Genomic DNA, 12823 nt, shown 5'->3' with positions numbered 1-12823 from the left:
CGTTTTTTATTATGAGAAGAAAATCCTATACAAAAATACAATTTGAACCCAATCACAATTCTAGTATACCATATCTCATCTTTAAGAACTCTCCCTTACCCCATGCATAAAGCTACGTGTCGCCCTTGTGTGTCACTTTGTAGTATACCAATTTTCACCGATTTATAAGATACATTACTTTGCCAACACCCAAATAATAACAGGAAATAACCGCTAATTTCTAATCTTATACAGAATAGTAAATAACTTCTAATTTTTAAACTCATACAAATAGGAAATTCCTTTGCTACTATTTCAAGTAATTAAACAATTAGAAAACTAGTTACTTACATACAAAACAAGAAACTTGTCTAAAAAATTAAACCAATTTTCTAACACAGTTACACTTAATCTTCTAATAGCTTTCTTTTTCTTATTACAAATTACACTTCTATACTATTACACCAAACAAAAATTACAAACTATCTTAAACCATAGGTACCAAATTCCCGCGCTCTCTCCCTAAGAGTTATAAAGGAAAGAATTTGATTGGTTGTAAAGGCGCATGATGAATAACAACTTTGATTCCTTCCTATTTCTCTCTCATCTCTCGTCTGCATTTTTCGTCTCTTTTCCTTATTAAAATTTCTTTCTTTTCTTTCTTTTTTCTTCTGGTCAATTCATATCACAACCCTTAAATTAGGATTCACCACTAGTTCCTGACAATTTGGTATCAAGTCTCTGCGATCTTTTGAAACTAAATTAATGCTAGAAAGTACACACTTCAAATCACCTGAAGAACAAGTGAAAAGGCAAGAAGCAAAGCTACAAGAATCCATGAAATTTTTCCAGAATTCTCAAGTACAGTTTCAATTGCAGTTCAACAATGGAATTGAGGCAAAAATGGAAATTTTCAACAAAAGAATGGAGGTGATGGAGGCAACAGTAGCTAACCTAGAGCAGAAAATCAACTCCTTCATGAAGATGATGATAAACAAGGAAAAAATGGCAAACAAAGAAGAAAGAGATAAGGTGGATCGCGTGCCTCTTTTACTAATACTGCCATCACATCAGAGGATACAAAATATAAGAGAATTTTTGAGAACAATAAAGAAAGATGAAGTTAAATTCTAGTGTCCAACCCTTCCAAGCTTGATCTGGCCCTTTTTTTTTTTTTTTATAGAGATTGTAGACACCAATTTTTTTCCAAAAAAAATTATTATTATTATTATTATTATTATTGTTTTGTGTGTTTGTTTGTATCGTTGTTTAAATCATCATTTTATTTTATTTTTGTAGGAGAAAAGAAAAGAAAAATGGGATCTTCAAAATTGAAAAAACAAATAGTAGAGGCTTCCTTTATTATTTAACCCAATCAAAAACCAACCCAAAACTCAACTAAAAAATTTGCCCAAAAACCAAGCCAAAACCCAACCAAAAATCCCCCCAAAATCCAAATGAAAACCCAAGCAACATACTACAAAAACCCAAATAAAACCCAATAAAAATCCTGGAAGTAGGCTTGAATAAGAGAATGCCCGTTGACCCAGTTCCTTTACACACGTGCACGTTTTTTCCTTCTTCATCAGAATTTCCAGCAACAACGCAGTAGAAAACAACTGGCCTTTGGAGCACTTTGGATTCATTTTGCTTCCCATTTCTTCCCCTTCAAGTTTAGCAAGTACTTGGGACAACTCACCATCACAAATCCATGAAGCAACAATTGTCAAAAGACCAAATGAATAAGAAATAGCCACCTTAACCCAAAAAAAAAACTTGGCTTCATCCAAGCCTTTGTTCTTTGGGTTTTAATTGGTTTTGTTTCATTTAAAAGTCTAAAAGAGAGTCTCCAGGTAAAGGGAGAAAGATTAGAAAGTGGCAACAACAACAAAAAAACCAGAAAACAGAGAAACAAGGGGAGAAAGAAAAGGAGAAAAACGGCTCCGTTTGGATTGGCTGTTTTTGGGATTGTTTTTCAAAAACACCACTGTAGCATTTCGAATTTGAAAAACAAGTCCGTTTGGATTAGTTGTTTTTTGGGTTGTTTTTCAAAAACTATATGAAAAACTTTCATTGTAGATTTTTTTGGATTATTTTTAGAGGTATTTTTGAAACATATTTTTGAGTATATTTTTGAGTATAAATATACATTTATGCATTTATGATACATTTATATTTACAAATGTATAAATGTATATTATTATAAATGTATAACTTATAAATGAATATTATATAAATGTATAAATTATAAATTATAATTTTTATATTTTTATATAAATATACATTTATGCATTTATAATACATTTATAGATATTTATAAATAAATATATTTATATATTCATATAAAAATATATAAATGTATTATATTATATATAATACATAATATAAATATATTTATAAATGTTTAAGTGTATATTATTATAAATGTATAAATTATAAATGAATATTATAAATATATTATAAATTATAAATGAATATTATAAATATATTATAAATTACAAGTGTATATTAATATAAATGTATAAATTATAAATGTATAAATTAACATATTATAAATATATATTAATATTATGTAGAAATGTATTTATATAAATAATATAAATGTATATATGTATTAATATTATGTATAAATGTAAAATTAATATTATGTATATTAATATAAATGTATAAATGTATTATATTATATATAATAAATAATATAAATGTATATTTAAATGTATAAGTGTATATTATTAAAAATGTATAAATTATAAATGAATATTATATAAATGTATAAATTAATATATTATAAATATGTATTAATATTATGTAGAAATGTATTAACATAATTTATATAAATGTATACATGTATTAATATTATGTATAAATGTAAAATTAATATTATGTATAGTAATATAAATGTATAAATGTATTATATTATATATAATACATAATATAAATGTATATTATAAATATACATAAATATTTTTATATTATGTATAAATGTACATTTATATAAATGTATTAATATAATATATATTATATTATATATAATTTATATAACATATAATATTTATGTAAATATATTATAAATATATAAAAATATATTTTAAATAAAATAAAATATTTATAATATGTATGTATAAATATATAATATTAGAAATGTATAATATATATAATATACATTAATATTAATATAATTTATATATAATATACATAATTGAAATATACATATTAATATATATTATAAAACAAAATTGCATAAATATATTTATAAATTTATATATAAATAAATGTATTTATATAAATATATAATATTTATTTCAATTGATATAATATATATAATATTATACATAATTAAAATAAATATATTTATATTAATATAATATATATAATATACATAATTGAAATATAAATATTAAAATACATAATTGAAATATACATATTAAAATATATAATTAAAATATAATTAAAATATACATATTAAAATATACAAATTGAAATATGCTTATTAAAATATACAAATTAAATATACATAATTGAAATATATTTGGAGTTATTTTTGATATATTGTTTGGATATGGTGTTTTTGAAGTTGTTTTTGAAATACACATTTACTGTAGCATTTGGAATGTGAAAAACAGTTTTTCAAAAACAGGTGCAAAAACACTCAATCCAAACGGACCCCATACATTTTCAAAAACACAAATTGAACCATACTGCATTTACAAAACAAAAGGCCATTTTTGGAAGTACAAGAAAACATGCTCTACCATAAATTATACTCTGCACTATAACTACATTCCAAATAATCTAGCAATCCCAAAATGCCTCTATTCTTATAGTTGAAATTCGAAACCTCCTTTGATCTAAACTCATTCTTATATAGTATGAAGAATCAGCATTAACCATTCCTAACTAACTCATTTAACAAAACTACACCGTTCCATCCTTATTTCACTTTTACAACCGAATAGCTGTGTTCAAGTAATTGGTCTTAATATTGTCACCTGTCATTACCTGATCATACATGGAGGATGCATTTGGTTCACGGATTGGATGAGAGTGGATTACTAGTATTTGGACTATTCATCCTAGGTTGAGTCATTCTTCGATGAGTAATATTGTTATCCAACGTTTGATTAGTTTTATATTAGATAGGATGTCTTAAGAAATAATATCATCGTGTGTTTGGCTAGAAATAGGATTTGGTGTGATTACATGGTTATAGACCAAATTACTTTTTTTGTAAAACTAACAATTAGGAGTGTTAATTGGGCTTTGGTAAACTCAAACTTGGCTTATACAAGCATCAATCAGAGCATCAGTTCGAGTCATAATTTAAGGTTTAAAAGGAATGATCTTTGAGGAATGTCATTATTTAAAACCCTAATTCATCATCATCGAAAACCCTAATTCTTTACCATCAAAAACCCTAATTCGTCATCATCGAATTTTCTATGCTTTTTTAGTTTTCGATTTCATAATTTTTGTTTTTGTTCTAGTTTGTTATCATTTGCTTTCTAGTATATTTGGTGAATAAAACGGCCAACTTTTGTGTTAAGTTTTGAGTTTAATGGGCCTTAGATAATTAGTTTACTTTGTTTAGTAGAAATAAATGATGTAATATTTGTCCAGTTTGGATTTGGACTAGAATAGGGTTACCTATATTTTCTATTTAAATCGCAAGTCTCTACATTGTAAAGGGCTTTTGGCCATCTAATTAATGGGAACTAGGAGTTTTCTCATTCTTTTTCTTGTTACAAATGGATTGTGTCTCACACACTAGTGAGGTGTATGAGATAAATATGATGGAAAGAGGGAGTTTTGTGCAAAAGGGATTATGTGACAAGAGGTGTTAAGAGATAATTGGAGAAGAGATAGATATTAGGGTGAATTAGAGACAATTAGATAGACTTAACTTGTATGCTTGCCACTTGTCAATCATCTACTCAACCTTGACCAAGACTAAGACTTATTCTTATCACATTCAAGCTTCCATTTTTTCAACACCATTTTCTTCTTTTCTTGCTAGCCTCAGCCGGATTTTGGAGGAGAGAAAGAGGGAGAGAAAAAAATCAACTTCTAGTCTTGAGTTCTTGTCTAAGTTAGTGAGGAAACAAGAGAGAAAACCTACTCCACTCCGTCAATCCTTGAGGCAAGTTTGGAAGGAAGATCTTGGAGGACTTCTTGGAGGAAGGAACCTTTGAACATTTCTTGATTTCTTTCCATTCTAGGTTTTGGAGGTAAGGAGGTAAAAGTTGTTAGGAAACCTATCTTACTTCCCTTATCTTTGAGTTTATTTGATAAATGATATAGAAGCTAAAGGAAAGACTTTTATGAAGGATTTCATGTTTTCTCAAGTTATATTTTAAATTTCTTGCTTTGGTGCATAAAGTATATAGCTTAGTTTAGAGTTTATATTTTTGAAATTTTGATGGATTCCTTTGCCAAGAATATATGTTATACACCTCATAACATGTTAGATCTGATTTATTGTGTATTTGCCATCAAAATAAGGTTGAAAGGTGGAGGTTTAGATAAGGAACTTAGGGACAAGCTGCTCAAAATTCTTCATTGTTGGTCAAGTGAGAGAGGGAGAGTTTGAGTTTTAAGTTTAGGGTGATTTTGACATATTTTTGCTCGAGTCATTTGATAAAACCATGATGTTCATATATATGTTGGATTTGAGCTTAAACAAAGAGGCTTGAGAGGAAGAAAATGAGTTTTCCCCAAACCATTTGATTGTTGGTAATTTTCAGTTTTAAGCCCTGAGAACCTTGTCACATTTTCTTCAAAAATCTTGCCTGTGATCAACATATTTTTGCTTCATATTATGATAGCATTGAACTACCATATACATGGTTATCCCCTTTGATTTGAACAAGCAACCTTTGTGATTTTTGGAAGCCATGTTGGGAGTTAAAATCTACAAATTTGTGTGGTGTCTAAGTGGAAGTTTTGAAGCTTAAAGTTTTCATTTATAGTGGCTTGGAGTTGATGGACTCTTGCTATACTATATATATGTTCACAGGATTCGAGAGTAGTTTGGAGGGAGAACCTGCACCTGAAGTGGATAGATCTTGATAAGTTGGTGAATGTTCTAAATGTATGGTCGAACTTGTTGCTTGATTGAAATGTTCTTTTGACGAGATTGATAAATACTTGAAATGAGATGGTTGATTGATTGAAATGCTGAGCTTTTGAATTGTTTTTGGCTGGGCAAGTGTGTATATTATCGCACTTGCCCTAACTTGACTAAAGTACTGTGCACTCTTTATAAGTGAAATGACGTTCATGTGCATGACTTGAACGTCGTTTGGGTATTTTATCTCATCGACTATACTGAGTGCTTGGGATCCCAAACCCTATTGGCTAGTTAGTCGAATTGAGCCAGTAAGGGTTTGGTCGAGTAAATTGACAAACTATAGGCAGTGTTCATTGTTTACTGCACTGGTTTTGGTATACTCGAGTATTAGCCTTCCTATTATTTTTTATTTGGTGTTCGGACCTAGGAGGGGGATGGTCGGTGGGTGAAGACTGGAGTTAAGCGGTGATCTACAGGACATTGTTACTATATTCCAAGGTTGGCAGAGTGTCAACGGATCCTAGACAAGCTGCCATTGAACTGGTTCGCATGAGCAAACTGTATCCTTATGCATGACAGTCCTACTTGTTTATTTGAATTATATACTTGAGATGTTAATGATCTATCTTATTGATATTCACTTTCATTGTCTTGAGCTAATGATATATGTGATTATCATCTTGCTACTGTGCTTGCATGTTTTCTTAGAACCTCATTGAACGAAAACTCACTTCATTAGTTTGTTTTCCTTATAGTGGCGAGAACTGGGGAGTGTGAGTCGACAAAGGTTGGAGCTTCTCTCTAAGACTTTTGTCAAGTGTCCTAGTGACCCCTTCTTAGCGTTATATTGGTTTTGTTGTGTAAACTCAAATCTTTTGTTGTCTTTTGGGTCTGTATGGACAACTGGTGTTAATGTATATATCTATTGCGGTTTGGAACTAGTTGTTATTCTTATTATTGAGGTTATCATTATTGTTCTTGGGATTTGTGAGTTTGTTCTAGTAAAAGCTAAGCAGGCGGTCCGCCAAACCCTTGGGTATACCTCAGGGGGAGGTGGAGGTATCACAAAATGTAAGTGAGAGATTCGAGGCTTGTTTGGCAAATGAGGGGTCTGCTTGAAAGCATGTATTTTAGGCCTGCTTTTATTAGACAAGTCTTTATATATATATATATATATATATATAAAATTTTGTCCACAGTAATTCCTAACAACATTCCAAAATTTTTAAATTACACACTTGAGAAATACACAAAAACACATAAAATTTTTTCTTCTTTCCTTTCTTCTTCCTCATCCTCCCTACCTTAGATCACCATTGCCGTTCGCACCTCTACCAGTGCCACCACCATCTTTCCTACCCTTTTTTTTCCTTCTTTTTTGTCTTTGTCTCATTTCCTCTATTTCTCCCTCTTTTCCCTTCTCCTCTTTCCTTCTCTCCTCTTCTTCCCTCTACTACCTCTTACTCGGACTCTCTTACACTGTATCACATCCTTTTTTGTCTCCCCTTTCCTTGTGCGACTAGAGGCCGCACCATTAGATCTAGTCATGCCACTTGGAGGCGCGGCCTTTCATTGCATGAGGGAGAGGGAGATAGAGGAGGGAGATAGGGTGAGGTGAGAGAGGGGTGGCAGAGGAAGAGGAAGAAAGATGAAGGAGAAGAAAGCAGAGGAAAAGAAGGGAGGGAGGAAGAGAGGAGACAGGGAAAGAGAAAGAAGGAGAGAGATAGAGAGAAAGAGGAGAAAAAAAAGAAAAAATAATGAGGGGAGGAAAGGCGTCGGCCAGCAATAAGGTGGAAGGGAGGAGAACAAAAGGTTTGGTGTGTGAAGATAGGAGAAGGGAGAAGAGAAAGGGCAAATGAAAAAAGAAAGAGAGGAAAAAAGAAAAAGAAAAGAAAAGAATTTTTCAACCTAAATACGCAAAAATATTTTACTAATTTTATAGTAAATTACAATAAAATTTTATACAACCACCCAAAAGATACACCTTCCAAACGAACTCGAGTTTTTCGCCAAAATTTTCTCCTAAAAGTTTTTCTTAACTATTTTAACTACAACAACATAAAAAATGCTCTTTAAAATTTTTAAAATATGCACATTAAAATATCTAAAAACACAAAAAAATAAAATCTCCACTCTTTCCTTTCTTTTTCTTCCTCTCCTATCTTAGCTCACCACTACTTTTGTCATCGACCAACGTCGATTAGCAACTCTATGGGTGCTTGCGTTCTTTTTTCTTTTTCCTTTTCTCTCTTTCTTCTCTCTCCTCTTTCCTTCCCTACTTTCCCCTCTTCCTCTCTCCCTTGCCACCTCCTTTTTTTTATCACCATCTCCTTCTCTCCCGTACGACCAGATTGTGCCGGAGGAGGTTAAGGGTAGCGGGGGAAGGGAGAGATGAGGAGGAGGTAACAAGGAAGAGGGGAAGAGAAGTAGAAAGGAGAGAAGAGGGGAAGAGAAGAGGGAGAGATGAGGAAGGAGAAAGAGCGGAGAGGAGAGAGAGAGAGAGAGAGAAAGAAGTAAGAAAAAAGAAAAAAAAGAATTACCAGTGTCGGTCATCGACGGAGGTACCAACGTTGTTGGCTGGAAGTAGGGAGGGACTAAGGAGAAAGATCAGTGGTGGAGTGGAGGAGAAGAAGAAGAGAAGAAAGAAAAGGAAAAGGGAAAAAAGAAAAAGAAAGGAAAGGCAAAATAAAAAAAAAAGCAACTGAAAAAAAGTTTTACACACCTTAAAAAAGTTTTTCTACAAATTCTACAGTAAATTATAATAAAATTTTAGACAAAAATCCAAATAATTCATTTGCCAAATAGGGTCCTAAGATTCGAACTCTCCTACTTACAATTAAAAAATTCCAAATTGTTGTCCCCAAAACGTATAGGTTCTAGGTTCTAATCTCACTATCCCCTTTTTCTTAAATCTCACTGTTTCCCTATTATGAAAAAAGTCCAAATTATTGTCATCTCACCTTTACTCATATGAGAATAAGTTATAATATTGCCTGCAAAGGATTATGTTATCCCTATTTAAACCCTTCAATTTCAAACACCAAAAAAAGAACATAAAACCCCAAGAACCGAACAAGCAAACCCATAGGTCATAAAAGGCAAAAAAAAAAAGGGTCTGCAATGGAGGAATTAGTCATCAAATTCAACGTGATGGTTTCCCCATTCAACTGGATGTAGAAGAGCAAGCATTCCAAGTTATGCAAATTATATTTGGGAAAGTATTTAAATACAAGGGGTAATAAAATACGAGTATATGTATTTACTTTGTAAATTAGGTGTCTTTTTTTTTTGAAAGGTTGGGTTGAGTGATAAGGGAGAAAGGATTGTAAGTGAGAGATTCTAAATTCAAAACTTTTCATTTATCCAAAAAAGTATTATTGCATATCTTAACTAGTATCACGGGGACATTTGTTAGAAAAATCTCTTATATAAATAAAAGAATAAAAAATAAAAAAATCAATTTGATATTGTATGATGCATTCTTGCTTCTTCCTTACTTAAGAATGTGCAAGTTTGCGGGCATTACCATACGAGAATTGGAAAAAAAAAAAGAAAAGAAAAGGAGTAGCAACTCAAATATAATTTTGAAAAAGGCTGAAGAAGTCTAGAAACTAGAAACGGAGAAAATGCAATTAATGCTATTGGCAACTTGACATATAAGAAAGTTATGAAGGAAAGAATAGGTGATCGCACAAAATTTCATTTCACTTTTTTTTTTTATAAATATTTGCAATCACAATATGTGTTTTCTATTTTTTAAATTAAGTGAATATGTATGGATGACATGGATAATCCATTTAAATCTACCAACATTATTGGATTTAGATGGTTATCCATTTAAAACCATTGAATTTATATGGATCAACCAAATCCATTTAAGATTGGCTTATATGAATGGATTGATGGGTATGATCCTTTTTGGTTGTGGTATTCTGCATTTTTGAGTTGCGATTTTCACATTTGGTCTCAAGCAACCATTTCGTCCCCTTTCCCTATATCCATATCTCTCTTTCCATTACAAATAGAGATCCGCCTCCCATCTTCTCTCTGCATTGCCCAAACTAACCCACCCTGTTTTATGCAACTTTCCTCCTATTCCAATTTCTGATCAAACGTCACTTCTTCCTCCATTCCTTAGCCTTGATCCACTAGTTCATTCTTTGAGTCATTTTCTCCTCCATTAGCCATTTGGTTCACTTGAGACCCTGTTTTATGATGTTGTTCTCATCCCTCTCCTCTACTCTTTTCATCTCTTTAGTTCCAATCTTCTCCACCATTTCAACACTACCAATTTGCTTCCACTATTACTAACTTGACAGACACATGCTCATATTTTGCTCCAATTGCCACAAATTGGGTTTATTATATATTTATTGACTATTTGAAAAAAAATATTTGAATTGGAACATTGCTACAAAATTTGGATCTTTTTCATTACATTCTTTTTCCTTTTGGTTTTTCAAAGAGGTGTGATTACTTTTCTTGTACCGGTTGGTGCCACCACCCTTCTTCCCCTCTTTTTTTTTCCCTTTCTCTCTCATTTCCTCTCTTTCCCTTCTCCTCCCTCCTTCCCTCCTCTCCCTCTCTTTACCACTCTCTCACTAGAACTCTCTTCCCCTACCCCACATCCTCCTTTGTCTCCTCTTTCCTTGCATGACCAGAGGCTGCGCCACTAGATTTGATCGTGCAACTAGGAGGCGAGACCTTTGGTCGCGTGAGGAAGGGGAGATAGAAGGGGAGGTAGGGTGAGGTGAGAGAGGCCGAGGGAAGGGTGGTGGAAAAAGGGGAAGAAAGAAATGGAAGCGAAGAGAAGAGGAGCGCAGAAAAGGAGGAAGGGAGAAGAAGGGGAAAGAGAAAGGAAGAGAGGAATGGAGTGAGCAGAAAGATTGAGAGGAAAGAAAAGGATAGGAAAGAAAGAAAAAGAAAAGGAAAGGAAAAATAAAAAGAAAAATAAAAAAAAAAAGTTTTACGTACCTTAAATATTTTTTCTACAAATTCTACATTAACTTATAGTAAAGTTTTAGACAAATACTTTAAAAAACTCATTTGCCAAATAAGGTCTTATGGTTCGAGTTTTCCTACTTATAATTAAAAAAATTCTTGTCCCTAGAACATAGAGGTTTTGGGTTTTAATCCTGCTATTTTCTCTTTTTTAAATCCCACAGTTTTCCTATTATGAAAAAGTCCAAATTATTGCCATTCAACCTTTATTCATCCGAGAATAAGTCATACTTCGTCCTTCATAGGATTATTTATCTCTATGAAAGATTAAAGGGATAATTTCACAAACCTCCCCTGAGGTTTCTGACACTTGCACTGAGACCCCTCTAGATTTTAAAAATTTCACCTAGCTCCCCTGGCAGAGTATTTGGGTCCATTGCTGACATGAAGAGTGCCGAAATTACCAATTTGTCCTTAGAGATTGGTTTAGATGACTAATGTTAACTTGGATGACAAATGCATCTTCACATTGGTAATTATATCTTCAAATGTCCATAATTATATCTTCAAATGTCCAACCATCTTCAGTCTGGCGTTCGGATCAAAGTTGTTGTGCCGTCCTTTATTTTATGATTTTTATCCAATCCAAATCTCTCACCCAGCAGCACAAAGCAAAATTTCACGGGTTGAGCTCGTGCAAAGCTTTGATGATTGACTTTGATTTTTCTTTTTTCGGCTAATTTATTCGCATCATTGAAGCAGGGGATTTTTATTAACGCTACCAAGTTGGCACTACATTCTTGAACCAATATATAAGGTCAGAAGCAAAGCCGAATTTGATAGATAAATACTGCTTGGGAGAATTACAGTTTTGGCTCCAAATATTTGGAGCATGAACGCTTTTAGTTACTAAAATTTGAATGAAAATAAATATAGTTCCAAATATTTTAGTTTCATGCATATTTAGTTCTAATAACTGATTTTTATAGAATGCTACAGTCAAAATCGAGTCATGTGCCAGCAACTAGTTATTTTAAAAATTAAAAAAAATACTTCTAGCTAGTAACTATAATAAATTATGACTAATTACTCATATGATGGTCATGCGAATAATTTTTAAGTTTTTACTACAAATTTTGGCCAGCAATTTTTTTTCAAGTTTTTTTAATTCCTTTTAAAATAAAAATTATTTGTCGACACTTTATAGCACGTCACCGTCACCGAATCCTTGTAGCAATCCGTAAGAGTCATTGCACAAATTCACAGGCAAAATACCAGTTCAACTCTAAACAGCTTCAAAATGGTGTCTCCAATGATGTTTTGGGTGCTTGTGTCCTGCTCTTTTATGGTACGCTGGACACAAAAATGGGGATGGCAAGCCCCGTTGCATCCCCGGAGAAGAAGGTATTGGTTGCTCAAGGATGCCACGTCACTTCAATGCCTAACCAGTGCCACTGCAACTTTTGATTACTAACCAGAAATTTTTGAAAATTCTGTCAGTTAAGAATGCTGCAATGGACTTCCTCAGCTAAAAGTGCTTAAACTCCGCGGTTTGCATTGGTTCAAGCAATCGATGGTGGATCAAGGGGCCATGCATAAGATCTGCTAAATGTTTTCACTATAGCCTTCTGTTAATACTCCTGCAAAACAATGAGGATTAATCTGCCCAAACTCTTCCTCCTCACAATCTTTTGGCTTGAGGATATACTTTGCACTTCTGATGTTTATATACAGTTGGAGGTAATACAAAATCTGGCCGTTGGAAGATTGCAAGTTGCCGTTGGCTATTCCTATTAACATACCGAAGATGTCTCCATGTACTGCATCAAAATTCCT

Source organism: Coffea arabica, chromosome 6c, assembly GCF_036785885.1.
Source record: "Coffea arabica cultivar ET-39 chromosome 6c, Coffea Arabica ET-39 HiFi, whole genome shotgun sequence".
NCBI classification, from domain to species: Eukaryota; Viridiplantae; Streptophyta; class Magnoliopsida; order Gentianales; family Rubiaceae; genus Coffea; species Coffea arabica.
This window is presented reverse-complemented; position numbering follows the sequence as displayed.